This window comes from Miniopterus schreibersii (assembly GCF_964146895.1).
Source record: "Miniopterus schreibersii genome assembly, chromosome: 2".
Classification (NCBI taxonomy): domain Eukaryota; kingdom Metazoa; phylum Chordata; class Mammalia; order Chiroptera; family Miniopteridae; genus Miniopterus; species Miniopterus schreibersii.
In genome coordinates, this window is record NC_138102.1 from 6,299,994 (window position 1) to 6,314,817 (window position 14,824).

General features: G+C 45.6%; 1 protein-coding gene across 6 annotated transcripts in view; it reads left to right on the top strand.

Moving 5' to 3' along the window:
* Positions 1 to 14,824, top strand: part of TENM3 (teneurin transmembrane protein 3) — a 613,031-nt gene that overhangs the window by 307,165 nt on the left and 291,042 nt on the right. Inside the window, exon 1 of one of the 6 annotated variants that reach the window (XM_081130535.1) lies at positions 8,307 to 8,490. The exons of the other annotated variants lie outside the window; for them this stretch is intronic. The gene's annotated coding sequence lies outside the window, so the exon portion shown is untranslated. Of the gene's footprint in view, positions 1 to 8,306; positions 8,491 to 14,824 lie in introns of those variants that run through there. 6 annotated transcript variants of the gene reach the window in all.

Here is a 14,824-nt window from a genome sequence, read left to right on the forward strand (position 1 = left end):
CAAAGACCCGAGAGGTTTCCTTTTCACAGAGGGAAATGTCCAGGCCCACATGAGATTCCACCAGGCCACAGGGCCAGTCAAAAGAGTCGTGTCCAGAACCCAGGTTTCCTGATTCCTAGAGAGTTTGCAGAAAAGTGTAGAATTCCCTGAAGGGCGGGCCCTGATGTCTCTTCACTGGTTTCACTGTGCAAACTATTAACGCTATTCTGTGTCCCTTCTCAGTCCTCTCTTGCAATAGACGCATTTATTTTATCACTGGTTTCAGTGGTGCCGATTCAAGTAATCTAAGGCGTGGACAAAAGATACCTGCTTATCCGAATGACAGCCATGGATTTCCCTGACGCTGATTAGGACACAGTATTTTTATTAAGATTGCTAGAAATAATCAAGCAGTAGAATAAGCTTTTTATGCAAAAAAATGCTTAGCTATACTTTAGTACCTTTCTCTCTAATCACCAATTGCTGTGAATCAACAGCCTAACTGCTCATTTTCAGTTAGAAAATCCCTCATTGTAACCATCCTTCTGAAACTCTGACAGAACTTCCAGGGAGGTAAATTTACCCAGCATCTATTCTAGGACCAGCAAAAAGGTACGGTCATTCCACATAGACTTATACCGAACCGTGAGGACCTTTCTACTTGCCCCGGCTGCTTCTGTCATCTGAACGAAAGCCATCTTAGACTCTGGAGTTAAAGTGACCGTGATGTATTGATCTAATGAGTAATATTATGGAATTAATTCTAAAATACTCCAGCTCAGCCTGCCTTCATCTTTAAAATTCATTTGAATGATCACATTATACAAACCTCCCGTTGAAGATCTTGCAAAGGCCTTTGGCCAAAAATAATACATAGCTGTACGTATTTTCACAGCGATTTCCACCCCGAAGGCTCTGACACCCTGGGAGAGCCCGGGCAGAATCTCCACCTGGACATGGCTTCCCGTGCTCAGGATCTTTAGTCTGTTACAGCCTCAGGAGTTATAAACTCCTTGCTTAGCATCAAATGAATGTCCTTGTTCTGTCTTTCAGTTATTCTAGATCTTTGGAAAGACCTACCTCCCTATGCAACAGTTCTAAGAGAAAGTGACAGTCCCCTGAGCTTGCTGTCACTCAGAGGCCGAAAGCCCCTAGGACTAGATACGCCTCGCTGGAGCTTTCCTTACCCACAGCCCCTGTCTCTGCCGGGTGTTTTCTTTTACCTTACCCACCCTGAATTTTCTAAAGAACTCAATTCTTCCCATTCAGTATGTTATGTGTATCTGCAGGATTTCCCATAAGCTGCTGCAGGCACCCCTAGCAGGACCCTAAGCACACTCCACTTTTTACAAACCGAGATGAACCCTGGGTAGAAATTTGCCTAAAAGAGCCAGTCTATTTTCCCCACAGAGGTATTACTTTTTTATTTTATTTTATTTTTCCCTGCAGAGTATTTTAAATAATGGAAATACAGTTTTCTACACCAGTTTTAAACTAGTCTTGCCCTGTACGGTTTAAAGAAGGCATTTCATGTGAAAGCACCTGAGGAGTTTCGGACGCATAATAGGCATTCAATAAATGAGTCAAATTCAGACCTAAAAATTTTGAAGGAAAAAACTGGTGTGTGCACCAGCGGTCTCCATTTCCGAACTGCCATCCACCTGCTTGTCCACCCCCATTAAACCTGACGTTCATCCCATTACCCAGCTAGAAATTTTCCCCTCTAGGTCACAGATTGCTTCTCCCTGCCAATTTCAAGAACGTCACTTCAATCATCATAAGTATTAGTCCGTGACACGTGGCCCTGTTCACCATCACCCACCCCATTCCTGCCTCGGTCCTTGCAAGCTCTCCTCCAGGGCTGCCCTGTTGGGCTAAACTGCTGATTCCCCCAATTTCCTAGACCCCGCCTTTTTTTTTTTTTAATACGTCTTTATTGATTTCAGAGAGAGGGAGAGAGAGAGAGAGAGAAATATCAATGATGAGAGTCATTGATCGGCTGCCTCCTGCACCCCCCCGACTCAAGCCTGCAACCCGGGCATGTGCTCTGACCGGGAATCGAACCACAATCTCCTGGATCCTAGGTCGATGCTCAACCACTGAGCCACATGGCCGAGCAACCCCGCCTTCATGTCCCCTGGTGCCTGAACTTCCTCTGTGTGACCCTGTTTGTAAGCATCCCCAGGACTCAGGCTTGGCCATTTGCTTTCTTGGTTTACTTCTCCCTCTCATCTCATCTGCTCTCCTAATACTCACTCGTCTGCTGTCGTGGTGTCACTGTTACGGGATGGGTTAGTAAAGGCCAGCACAGAGCTCCATCCCTTCTCTCCACCTCTACACTCCTCCCTGGCACATTGAAAGACTGATCCCAATGAAATGCTCAATTCATTCTAGTTGCTTTCTCTTTGTCTTCTCATAGAATTTTCTTCCATCTCTGGGCCCAGATCTCTACATCTGGAGCCGGGTAGCCCAGAGGCCATGGTTCTCAACTTCACCCCTCAATGTGCCATTGTTTCTATAGACATCTATCCACCAGACATCATCACTCCATCTCTACCCACCAATGGATAACTAATTCTCGGTGTCTAAACAAACAAAACAAAGTATTTGTAGTAATATATTTAACTTCAAAGATGTATTGCCTAGCTTTCTGACATTAACTGAAAATATTCTTTTTGAGAACTAACACTACAATATGCTTCAGGTGTTAGTGAATGGAACGATGGTAGGAAGCAAATAGTTTGGATTGAGGAAATCGTTCCATAGTTAAAATAATCCAATCATTCTTATTTATTACATTAACCATGGGCTGTCAGGGAATACATTCAAAGGAACCCCAAATGTATTCTTGTTTTCAGAACCTAAACATAAGTTGAACCCCAGTAATTGCCAAGCATGGACAAACACTGCCCTCCCTGGGTGGGCCTGGGAATTAGTCTTGCTGCTTGCAGACCTGCTTTCAACCTGCCCTGGGTGAGTTGCCCCCTCCATCTCCACCCCTCCTGTGCCTCCCCAGTCGTGGAGGTCTACTCATAGGAGGAGGCGTCAAGGCTCTGCTCTACTGCAGACACCCTCTGACATGCTGGTGGACACCTGGTGGCTTGACTTGGGTCCTCAGCTCGTACTGTGTACTCCGGGCACGCCCACCTCCAGCTAACTCTTGCTAGCTATCTGGATTCCTCTAGAAGCTCTGCCCTCCTCTCACACTCGGGGGGAATGACCTCCCTTCCTCACCCCCTTCCCTCCGTCTTGGATACTCGCCAGCACAGGGCCGAAGCTCACTAAGCCTTTGGAGGCAGTGCCTTGCTTGACTGCCCCCTGCGAGGAGGCCAGACCTCCGCACACATCCCGGATCCCGCTTCCTCCTCCCTCCCTGCCCAGGCTCTGGAGGACCCAGCATGCTCCCGCCAAGGTCACCCGAATTAGGACAAAAATAAGAGCCAGCCCTCTGACACTTAACGAACAAGACTGGAGCTCTAAAGAAGGAGTCTTAGGTCTTCACCACGTATCGGATTTCAGAAAGCATTTGTGTTTTTGGTGAAATAATATAACACCTTTAAAAATAAAGATAACTTACCTTTTAGAAACCATTTGGGATGTGGGTCATTGCAGACGGTTGTGAAATAGCTATATTGTGGGTGAATTTTTCTGTGCAATTAAATCAAAGAATTACCTAAATATTATACTAGCCTTTTAGATTTACTGTAGACATCTGTGAAAAATTATGAATTGGCCTTTATTACAAGCCTTTTATTTTTTCAAACCTTTACTTCTGTTCCAATGTAAATGATAATTGAACTTTATTGGAAAAAGCCCCAGAAATATGATTTTAAATACAGTTTTATGTTAGCTTATAACAGGGTCCACATAACTGTTAGAGACTTTTGTGCTACTGACAAAATAACACTGTGAAACTAGATAAAATCTAAAACCGCATTCACAGCATGGAGCTAAACTAACTGCACAATTATTATGCACTAATAGATGTCCGTGCTCTGTAACTTTGGTGACATAAATAGTTTCTTTGACATACTTGTTTTTCAAAACAGAAAAAAATGTTTAAAAGGAAATGTATAACTTTTAACAAAGTCCGTTTAGGTGAACTAAATTGTAGAGTGACATATATATATAGAGAGAGACCTAAACTAATCCCCCAATCGGGTCTTCAGACATGTTTATTAGCTACTGGCCTTCCCTGCAAGGGTCCAGCCCGGAGAGGACTGGTAAGGTAACTTCGAAACACAGAGAAATCAGGCGCCTGCCTTTCTTCCCCTCCCGAATCAACAAAGTCTCAGTTTTGAGAATAGAGCATGTTTTCAAATCTTTGGTGTGACTTATGCCGATTTGCGTGATTTAGAACGTGAGCTACACTCCTAATACCAGTTTAAAGGTGTGAGTGGCCGCTGAGCATTTGGGGAAGCGGTTTTAGCGGCAGGCTCAGGGCCCGGGGCTGAGGTTGGGCCAGGGCCTCTGTAACTGTGTCTGCCCATCACGCACCACTCAAGCTCCAGTTTCCTCCTCTGTAAAATGGGATAATATCATTTTCTCATAGGGCCTTAGAAAAATCATAAAAATGATAGGTGTCAGATGCTCAGTATAGCGAGTCACACAGTGTGCTCATTGTTAACATCATGTACTCAACGTAGCTAAAGCTGTTGGATTTTGATTTTGTGTCAGCATCTCTGACGGTATGGATTTGATGCTCAATCATAAGCAGAAAAGGTAATCATCCTCCTTTGGGTTAAACTCTGATTTTTCTTCAAGGTGTTGGTCTAAGCAGAGAGAGGTCAGAAGTGCTCTTAATATTGAAGCTAATTGGTGCCAGTTGGAAGAAACAGCTCATTCGTGAACTTTAAAAAAAAAAAAATACATTTTGCCTTAATTTGTTTTGGTTTGGTTCACGCATTTCTAAAAAGATTCCTTGTAGTGTGCAGTCATTAGGCTTTTGTGCCTAAAGAACTGAATTAGTTATAAGTGAACATTCATTTAGCAGTGCAGGTAGGATTCCATGCGGTTATTTATTCACAACATAAAATAGCCACATAGTTCCACGGATTGGATAGCGCCTGCTCATGGAACTGTGGGGAACTCTGCAGACCCTCAGTAGAGAAGGCAGTGTCCACGAAGCTCATTATTCCTGACGTCATCAACGTGGCAAAGGATAGCTGAGAAAAATAGAAGCCTAAAGTGTGCCTTATTCTGTGTCTCTATAGAACCCTTCAGTGGACTCCCATATTTAAAAGATGGCAGGGATTTAATACATGGATGGGTCCGCCACAAAACCTGGAGTCTTTTCCCGGGAAGGCAGATATACGTGGAAGCCACGTCTCTCCTTCCTCCCCTTGGGCTGCCGCCTCCGCTCAGCTCAGCTGTGTTCCAAGCGAGCCCTTGGTTATTCTCAAGGGACACTTTGCCCAATCTGAAAATAATTAGTTTTGTATTCAGAAAAGAGCTACATATGTATACATGTGGAATATTCCAATATCAGCCAATATAAAAATTTACCTAACCTGTATCTGATATTTATAGATGGGCATTGCTTAATTAGCATTTTAAATTGGAATTTTAATAAATGCTATCCATCAGTGACCAATTTACATAGCATTTATCTGGGGAAATGAGCGTGCCAGATACCAGTCTTCTTGAGATTCATCTTGACCGAGACAGTTGACTTAAGATTTTAAAGCCTTTCATTCTTCCATTACCGTATTCATCTTTCTGTCTTCTAATGTTCTAGTCCAAACCCGATCTTCTAACTTGTGTCCTCAAAAACCCAGGGGTACATATCTGAAGCACAGACAAGCCCCCGGGCCCTGGCAGATTCTACTGGTGCTGCGTTCTACCCATTTAATTCTCCTGAGGTTCCAGTTGAACAAGACCTTCCCATAGTCTGGCCTGAGTAGTTAGTTACATCGTGTTTATCTGCAATTACTTCAGGCAGCCCGCCCCCTGCAAGAGTCACACACATCCCCGTGATCTGTGCAATGATCCTTTTCAAGCTATTTTGGCTTAGGAGGGCATCTGCCTAAGAACGGAGAAGTCTTTCAGTGCCCCACAAAATATCTATTGTTCTATTTTTTTGACCCATTTTTACTAAAGAGAATTTCAAAACCCCGAAATAACTTACAATTTAGACTGCGTTGAAGGAATGTTTAAATAATTTCTATGATATCTTATTCATGCCCTAATTAAAGGGAAATATATTGATCACTCAGGGAAGGATGGGCATTATGGTTATGATGATCACGTTGTAATGGTATGTGTGTGTGAGTCACGATTTTCAAAGAGCCATTGTTAAAAAAAACACCAAGGTGTAGAGGCTTTGCTTCAACTCTGAGTAGCATCAGACATCTCCATGTTTGATGATGGATGCGTTAGATGGTGATGAAAATTGAGAAAGAAAAGTGTCCAAGAGGTAGACGAGCTGTATTCACATTACTGTGGCATTAGATGCAAAAAGTGACAAAAGCCAAGGTGGAGGCAGGATGCTAAAGAGGAGGGAGAAAGTTACTGGTATTGAGTCATGGGAATGGGGAAAGAATTTAGTGTTCATGTGATAGTATTGATCAGGAGAGAACGCTGATTCTTAGAAGTATTATTTTTTGGCTTAAGTCTGTATTTAAAATGCAGAATGACAGCTGATAACCTAAAGATTTGCTGATTGATATTAGAATTGCAATCTAAGTGCTTCATATTTTCTTGTTTATTTATGTAAAAAAATACTCGAGGGCTTGGGAGGAACTGGAAGAAAACACCGGTGAAGCTAAAAATTCCACTTCCATTCATTCAATTCTCAGCTTAATGGAGGAAGAAGCTGAAGGGGGTGGAATGTTCTAGAAAAAAAAAAGGGGGAAATTAAAGGAAGGACGTTGGCCTGGAGGCAGTGCAAAAATGATGATAAAAGTGGATCTGGAGGGGACAAAAAGGCAATTTTTACATAAAAATTTCAGCGCCGCAATATGAAGTATGTATAATTTAAAGGTGAATCTGGCTGGAGCCCATGAGCTGCTGCGCATCCGCGTGGCCCAGCTCGGGCCGCCTGGCTCGGGGCGAGGGCCTGGCTCGCTCTGCGGCGCGCGAGGGTCCAGCGCTGCGGGTCCCGGCCGCGCGCACCAGACGCCCCCGCCCCGCCCGCCCGCCCCGGGGCGCCCGCCCGCCTTTCCCCGCAGCGCGTCCCGCGGGCCGGGGACCTTCGCCCGGCCGGGACCGGGTACGGCCACCGGGCTCCCGCGGTTAAGCGAACAGCGCGCCGGGCGCTGCGGGGAGGGTGGCGGGTCGGGGCCGGGTCTCCCCGCGCCGGGCGGGCGGCTGGCCGCGGCGCGGGCGGGAGACTCTGCAGCGCCCGCAGCGCCCGCCTGGAGGACGGCGGGGTCTGGTCCGCGTGCGTGCGCGCGCCGTGCCTCCGACCCGGGTCTTTAAAGCGCGCCCGCACCCAGCCTCCGTGCAGGTTCCGCTCCCCGCGTGGGGTGTGGGCATGGCCGCGCGTGTGGTGATTGAGTGCGAGTGTGCGTGAGTGTGCGCGCGGGGGTGAGTGACTGTGCCTGGGCGCGTGGACGGAGGGTCGGGAGGCAGCGGCGCGGGCGCGGGGCGCGGGGCAGGCGGGGCGCGAGGGCCCGGCCCGGCGCGAAGGGGTTAAGCGGCGCCGCCGCCCCCCGCGGCCGCGTGTAAACAGCGGAGCCTCAGCCTATCACGGCCGCCCGGCGCCCGCAGCCCGCGCCCCGCGCCCGGCGCTGTAACACGACACGCTCGGGACCCAGCAAGTTGGCAGCGCCGGGCTCGGCTCCGCACGGCCACAGCGAGGGCGCCGGCCAGGTGGGTGCGCGGCGGCGGCGGGCGCGGGGCCGGGGCCGGGCGGCTCCTCGCGCGGCTCCCGGCGGGCGGCGGCCCCGGGGTCCTCCCCGAGCGACCGGGAGGGAGCGGAGGAGGCCGGGCGCGGGGACCGGGGGCCGCGGCCGCCCGAGCGCCTGAGACCAGGCGGCTTTTTAACCCCTGAGCGGCCAGGCTGGAGGCCGGAGCGGCGGCGCGGGCTGAACTTTCCCGGGCTCCCCGGCGCGCAGGTAGCCGCGGGCGGCGTGGAGTCTTTTGTTCCGGGGGTTTTTAGTGGGGGGGATTTTTTTTTTATGAATAGTACGCAGCGGGAACCCCGGAGGTCCGGCCTCTTTCCCTGCGCTCCGTGACTTGGGCGGTGGGTCTTGTTGGCTTCCTCGCGAGCCAGTCTTAGCGGTAGCGATCTTTGGATACTTTGTGTCTGAGATGTTTAAAAATCTGCGTCGAGCTGAGGTGAGCCAGCCTTTCGCCCCGTTAGCTAAAACCCCTGGCACGGATTGCTTAATGGGGGGAAAGGGTGCAGAATAGCCGGGCCAGCCCCCCGAGCCGATTCTCTCCTGCGAAATACTTCGCGTGCGGTTTTCGTCAAGAGTTTTATTGGGCAGAGTCTGTGGAGGAAATTCAAGTTTTCCGGCGTCCGCCGTGCAGGCTCCTCCTGCAGAGAACTTGTGCACCGCCTGGAAAGTAAGGGTCATTTTGCCGTGTGTGCATGTGTGTGCGCATACATGTGTGCATGCGTGTGCGCGCGCGTGTGCATGTACGCGTGTATGTGCATGTGTGTGAGTAACACAAAACGGAGCGCAGGGCCCGCTGGCAGGCGGGGCGCCGGTCCTCGCCCCCGCGCTGCGCCCGCGTCCGCGTCCCGCTGGAGTCCCACGCGCGCCGCGCACAGAATGTAGGCGCCGAGTCACCAAGTGGGTCCGTCTCCCGCAAGCCGCCCGTCTTCAGATTCGGTGCGGTAAGATGGTGTCGTGGAAGATCGGATCCCCTTCCCCTCAAGTGGAAATACTTCCAGTAATTGAAAGCAGATCCACGTCTGGAGTTGGTACAAGCCGAGGTTTTCATTTTTAAAATAAACCTTTTGTTCTCTGGTTTAAAATGTTGCAGAGAGCCATCCAGGGACCTCCGGGTGCTAATTGTTCAAGTCCTCGCCGAGAAGGGATAGAAACTGCCCAGAGGAGGCTTTTGAGAAGCACAGCGAACTTACTTAAGCCCTCCAGAATATTTTAGAGCCACATATTCGGTCTGTGCCACACATTTTGTGTGTTTTCAAGCGGACTCCCAGGCATTAAAATGCAACTCTAGTTCAAAACCCCCAAACCCCAAGCAGAGCCCATCTGTCTTAAGAGGTTAAAAAAACTTGAGAAATGTTTGTGTTATCCCAGAGTATACTGTGATTTACAAAATTTGACGGTAAATTTGAAGTCAGATAGAAAGTGCATTTTGTTTAAAGGGACGCTGATTATACATTAGCTGGTCGGCTGGAATTCCACAAATGTGATTGCAGGAGGTTAACCTGGTTCTTTTCTCGTCTTCGGAGGCTAAGTTTTAAAAGCGTTTTTAAAAATGGACCATTAAAGACTGAATTTAGGATGCTTTCTAGACAAAGGGAGTCGCTGGTCTCCTATTAGCTGTGCAGATAGAGGAGAATGGTGAGACGTGAGAGCGTCACCTTGTTCGCGATGTGAAATCTGAAATGCATTGTGTGGTCACAAGGAAAAAGTTAGAAGAGTTGTACTTTTAACGACGACAATGGAGATCAGAAAAAAAATAGCAGTATTCCAGATTTTCTTTTCATTGCTCGTTCCTTAAACCCGTTGTACTGAGTATTGATAACATGTGCATGGGCACATTTGCAGAGCAGAGCATGGCAGTTTGACTTCTTAAAAGCTGCTTGCTAGCTCCCCAGCTTACCTTGTTTCCTCGCCTTCTGCTGATCGTTGGAGCACATTAAAACAAGCGTGAGGGGAATGCCTCGGTCGTGATTTCAGTGATATTCTTGGTAACATTTCTCACGTGAAAGTCCCTCTTCCATAAAGTCAGTGTTTAAAATTTCAGCAAATCTTTAACTACCAAATAAAATCTTACTGCATTTTGACTGTATCGCATCCCATTCCTTAGATATCAGTGGCCTAGTGTGTGGCGTAATGTAATTCTCCTCAAAGATTCAGTGAAAGAAAAGGGACCTCACGTGGACCCTTGTGGCTGTCTGAACAGTGATTTCCAATGTAAGACCCTTCTGTAAACATTTAAAGGAATCCTCCTGCGGTTTCTATTTACTGTTTTTATGTCCTTGCTTTTTTTTTTTTTTTTTTTTTTACTTGACGAGGGGGTGCTCAGGGTCTTCTGTCATCTGAGATAAGACGTTCAATTTATCACGGGACCCCTTTTCTTTCATAATGTAGGCAAGTGCCAAAGGAGGCACTGTCTAAACACAGCGATCTTGATAATTAATGCCAGAAAATAGATTAAAATGCTGTATTCCAGGTATTCATTTTCTTAAAAGGGCCACCAGAACAGCGTTGCTAAGCACCCGTCACTACTGCAAGTAACAGAAAATGACCCAAATTAAAGAACCTGTTCTAAGCTGTATTCTTGCATTTTCTAAAGTGCGTTTCAAAAGGTTTAACAAGACTCCTGCAATTAGTGGAGGGGGAAAAAAAAGATCTATTTTCAGCTCTGATCAGCAATTAAGAGATTGGGCTTTGGAACATCAGTCTCTTTATAATTTATTTTGTTTGCTAGACTTTAAACAGTTGTGAATAAAGATTTTTAACAAACCACCTAACAGTCCAAATGTAAGTGCTAAATAAAGGACAGTGTATTTGAAACTTTTAACTAAATGCACCATTTTTTTAATTAACTTTCCCCTCCTTTTAGAAAAGTTTAAATTTTACATTATTACGGTGTATGCTTTACTGTGGATTTCTTGCTGTGTCTTTGTGCAGATATATGTACATGTATTTATATGTACATACATACATATGTAGTTTAAACTACAGCTAGGCAGTAACTATTCTCTTATCCTCGATGTGAGTGCTGTAGCCCTGAACTCTTGAGAAATGGGATAGGCTTCCAAGAATGTTGGGATGTTGTGAGCTTGGTACCGTGAAGGAAAGAGAGTGATATGTCGAAGCAAGAAAGTAAATAAGTAAATTGGGGACAGTACTGGGTTTTTGTTTTAATTGATTTGAGAGAGAGGGAGGGAGAGAGAGAAATATCGACTTGTTCCACTTATTTCTGCATCATGACTTGACTCCTGTATGTGCCCTGACCTGGGATCGAGCCCTGCAACCTCGGCGCATGGGGACGGCGCTCTAACCACCGAGCCACGCCGCCAGGGCTGTTTGTTTGTTGTGTGTGTGGGTTTTTTGGGTTTTTTTACTATAAAGTAATCTATACTCTTCTGGGTTAGACCAGAACTTTTAAATAGTTATGGCTGAAAACCTAAATCACAACTATTAGATGTCTAAACAACTAGATTTCCTGTGACCTGGTTCTTGGCTCGTCCAACAGCTGTCACGAGTGCAGGCTGAGGGATGTCCCCGCAGAGAGGGAGGAGTGGAAGGGACAGGAGGGAGGACCAGCGGGGCTCAGGAAGGTTTAGGGCAGGATGGTGCCCGAGACTGTTGCCATATGACATCGACCTGGACAGATCTGAAAGCACAGGAGTGCAGATGCTAAGCTATCATCCTAAATGCTGTTTTGGTTATAACGATACATGAAGGGATTCCATATCCTCAAATGTTGAGTATTTTAAAGCGAAAAGTATTCTGGAAGATATTTTGCATTAGAAATTCATTATATTTATTCATCAGCTTGATCAGGTGGTTTGGAATTATCGATTTCTCTAGTAGTAGGTAATATAAAATGAATGAAATTTGTATGACTTTTACTGTAGTTTTGCCTAAAATGAGAAGTTATTGTAGTATTTATGTCTAAGGCCTTTTAGCCCAAACTGAAGTCTCTGGATAGAGATTAGGTATTAGAAATGTATTGTTTGTTTTTTGACCTGTCAAATTTGTATTTGCCATAGAGAATAACAATTTGATGTATAGAAATTATTATATTCATTTTTAGCATATTTGAAATGGTATATATTTTAATATTTAACAAACCAGGTGTTTTAAAATTGGTGTTTATATTTTGATTTTAGTTACAAACCTAGCTATTAAGTTACAAATTCTGTGTGTTTACATTTTGAAATATCTGCCCTGAATTTTTACAGAACCATGAAAACAACTTGCTCTTTGGTATTCTAGAGACAGTTTATGCCATGGATGTTACTGAGGGTAAATTCATTTCACAGGGGAAGAAGAATGATTGAAAAGCACACACAGATATTTGAGGGCACGTCGCATCTAAAAATAGATTTTGGAAACCACATACCAGAGCCGTTAAGAGAAAAAGAGCTTTTCTCTCAAGTATTATTATCCCCCCTCTTGATATGAAATACTGTTTCACATAAACATGTTATTTTATTCATTTACAAGGCAGATGGACTCTGGAGCATACCAAAATGACTAATCTAGAACTAATGCAGAAAAATATCCATTTCTCCTGTTGATACATACCAGCCTGCAGTTGTTAAAAATCGAAATGCTGGGTGGGAGCTCCAGTGAGCCTCCGCATCGCCTTGCCCAGTGCTCACCCGTCTCCAGCAGGCAGAGTGAGGACCTGCTGTCGAGGGACCTGGAAAATGTACTCTGCAGCTCTTCTCAGGCTTTCTTCTTTTAAATAAAACAAAATGACCGCACATAACGAATGTAACGTCGTTAATCTTTTATAATTATCTAGCCATTATTTGATTTTACCTCCTGCTTGAAAGTTGTACATTAGTGAAGTCGACACCTGGCTGTGCTCTTAAAAGTTTATTTGTCTTTCAATTCCTGTGATAGTAGGGGGCAGCACTTCTCCTTAATTATCTTTGTCCAAGGAAACAGGGAAAGGCCAGGGCAGTTAAACAAGGCCGTTTGGGTTTGTGAGGTCAAGTGAGATGCAAGGAAAGTGGTTAAATGCCTTACCGTCTTACTGAGCCCTTCATCAGTAACATGACCTTGATGGGGGTGGAAAAAGCCATTTGGCTGCTTCATGACAGCCACCCCTGCTTGTACTAGCACTGACAGATTTTACATACTGCTTTATCTTATTTCTTTCTTTTTGTTCTCAAATATTTCCTCTGATTGTAGGTCATCAGCTTGAAGGGAAACATTAAAATTTGTTTCTTTTTAATGGTAGATTTTCCCCTCATGAGTTTATTTCATACTTTGATATATATGGAGATATTCCTTCATTAAAAATTGAGGTGATCAGACTGGCTGTCCATTCTGTTTGCTTTTAAGAATATTTTAATGATGACGATTGGTCTCTTTGCAAAGAAGCGACTATGATGTGCTACTTTTGAAATTGTTTTTAAGCTATTAGGAGGAGAGACTTGCCAGCCTCAATGTTAGGAGTGGGAGTAAGGTTTGACGAGCGCCTGAGTACGTTTACTTGAAGGTTACTCAAGTTTCAGTAGTTCGATTGCTGCTGGTTAGAGTCATCCCTTTTCCTAAAATGTTAAAACAAAACCAAAAGATTTGTAGTGTATATTTTTTAACTTTATGGCCAATATTTTCCTTCTGATGTATTTTGTATCAACGCATTTAAATGGAATTTTTGCTTAAATATTTGAACAAGTATTGTTTAATAATAGGAAGAGTTTTACTAAACACAGTACAAGATCTAACCTTTTTGAAAACTCCAGTTAAAACGATTAAGTGCTGCATACAAGATTTTTGTTTTCCTAGGCAAAGCTTTCAAACATGACGGATTGGAGTTTAGCTTATGCTTTACTTTCTACTGAATTCTTTTTCATTACAATTAATCAGAACAATCAGAACTAAGTACCAGTCTTATCATAAGAAAGAAAAAAATTGGTCCATTATCAAAATACCTAAAGTATTATTTTAAACTTTCTCAGAGATATCACCCTCATCATTTATGAATTATGTAACGCTGCCATCTCAGGAATGCTAGATCACCGAAAATAGCTCCCTCAGGAGAGTCACGTTTGTGTTTTTTTAAATACGTTTTTATTGATTTCAGGGAGAGGGAGAGAGAGATAGAAACATCAATGATGAGAGTCCTTGATCGGCTGCCTCCTGCAGGCCCCCTGCTGGGGATCGAGCCCGCAACTCCGAAATGTGCCCTGACCGGGAATCAAACCGTGATCTCCTGGATCCTAGGTCGACGCTCAACCCCTGGGCCACACCAGCTGGGCGAGAGTCACATTTTCTTGACTGCAAAGGATGTATTCTTTTAAGAACTTTTTATTTGAGAAAATAAAAAGGTAATTGGCCCTGGCCGGGTGGCTCAGTTGGTTGGCTCCTTGGTCCCACACACCAAAAGGTTGTGGGTTTGATTCCTGGTCAGGGCATATACCCAGGTTGTGGGTTCCATCCCCAGTCAGGGAGCATATGGGAGACAGCTGATCAGTGTTTCTCTCACATTGATGTCTCTCTCTCTCTCGTCCTCTCTCTAAAAATCAATAAAAACATGGCCTCAGGTGAGGATTTTTTTTAAATGTAATTGAAATATTTTTAAAATGAATTCTCCAAGCCCTTCCCTCCTCCTCTGTTCCCATGTCAGGGCCTAAGTCCAGGCTCTTCTCATCTTGTCCGTAGGCGGTTTCGTTAGCCTCTGACCTGGTCTCCCTGCCTCTGTCTGGCCTCCACACCATCATTGTAGTTGTCATTCAGGATCATGATTCTGAGCCTGCACATCGCTGCTGAAATCCTCCTGGTGTTCTTTGGGTCAAGTCCAAATTCCTTAGTATGTTTTGCCGGAACCTTCGTATCCCACCTCTGCCCTGCTCTCCTTCTGGCCCACGCCTGTCCGCCCACACACCCCGGGCTCCGCCGCCTTCGCTTGCTCGGTGCCACTGCTGCCGCTTCTCGCCCTCTCGCACACCTTTCAAGAGCCTGCTTGCTGGGCACCTCTTCTGGGAAGCCTTCCCTGACCCCCGGCAGTGCTGGCT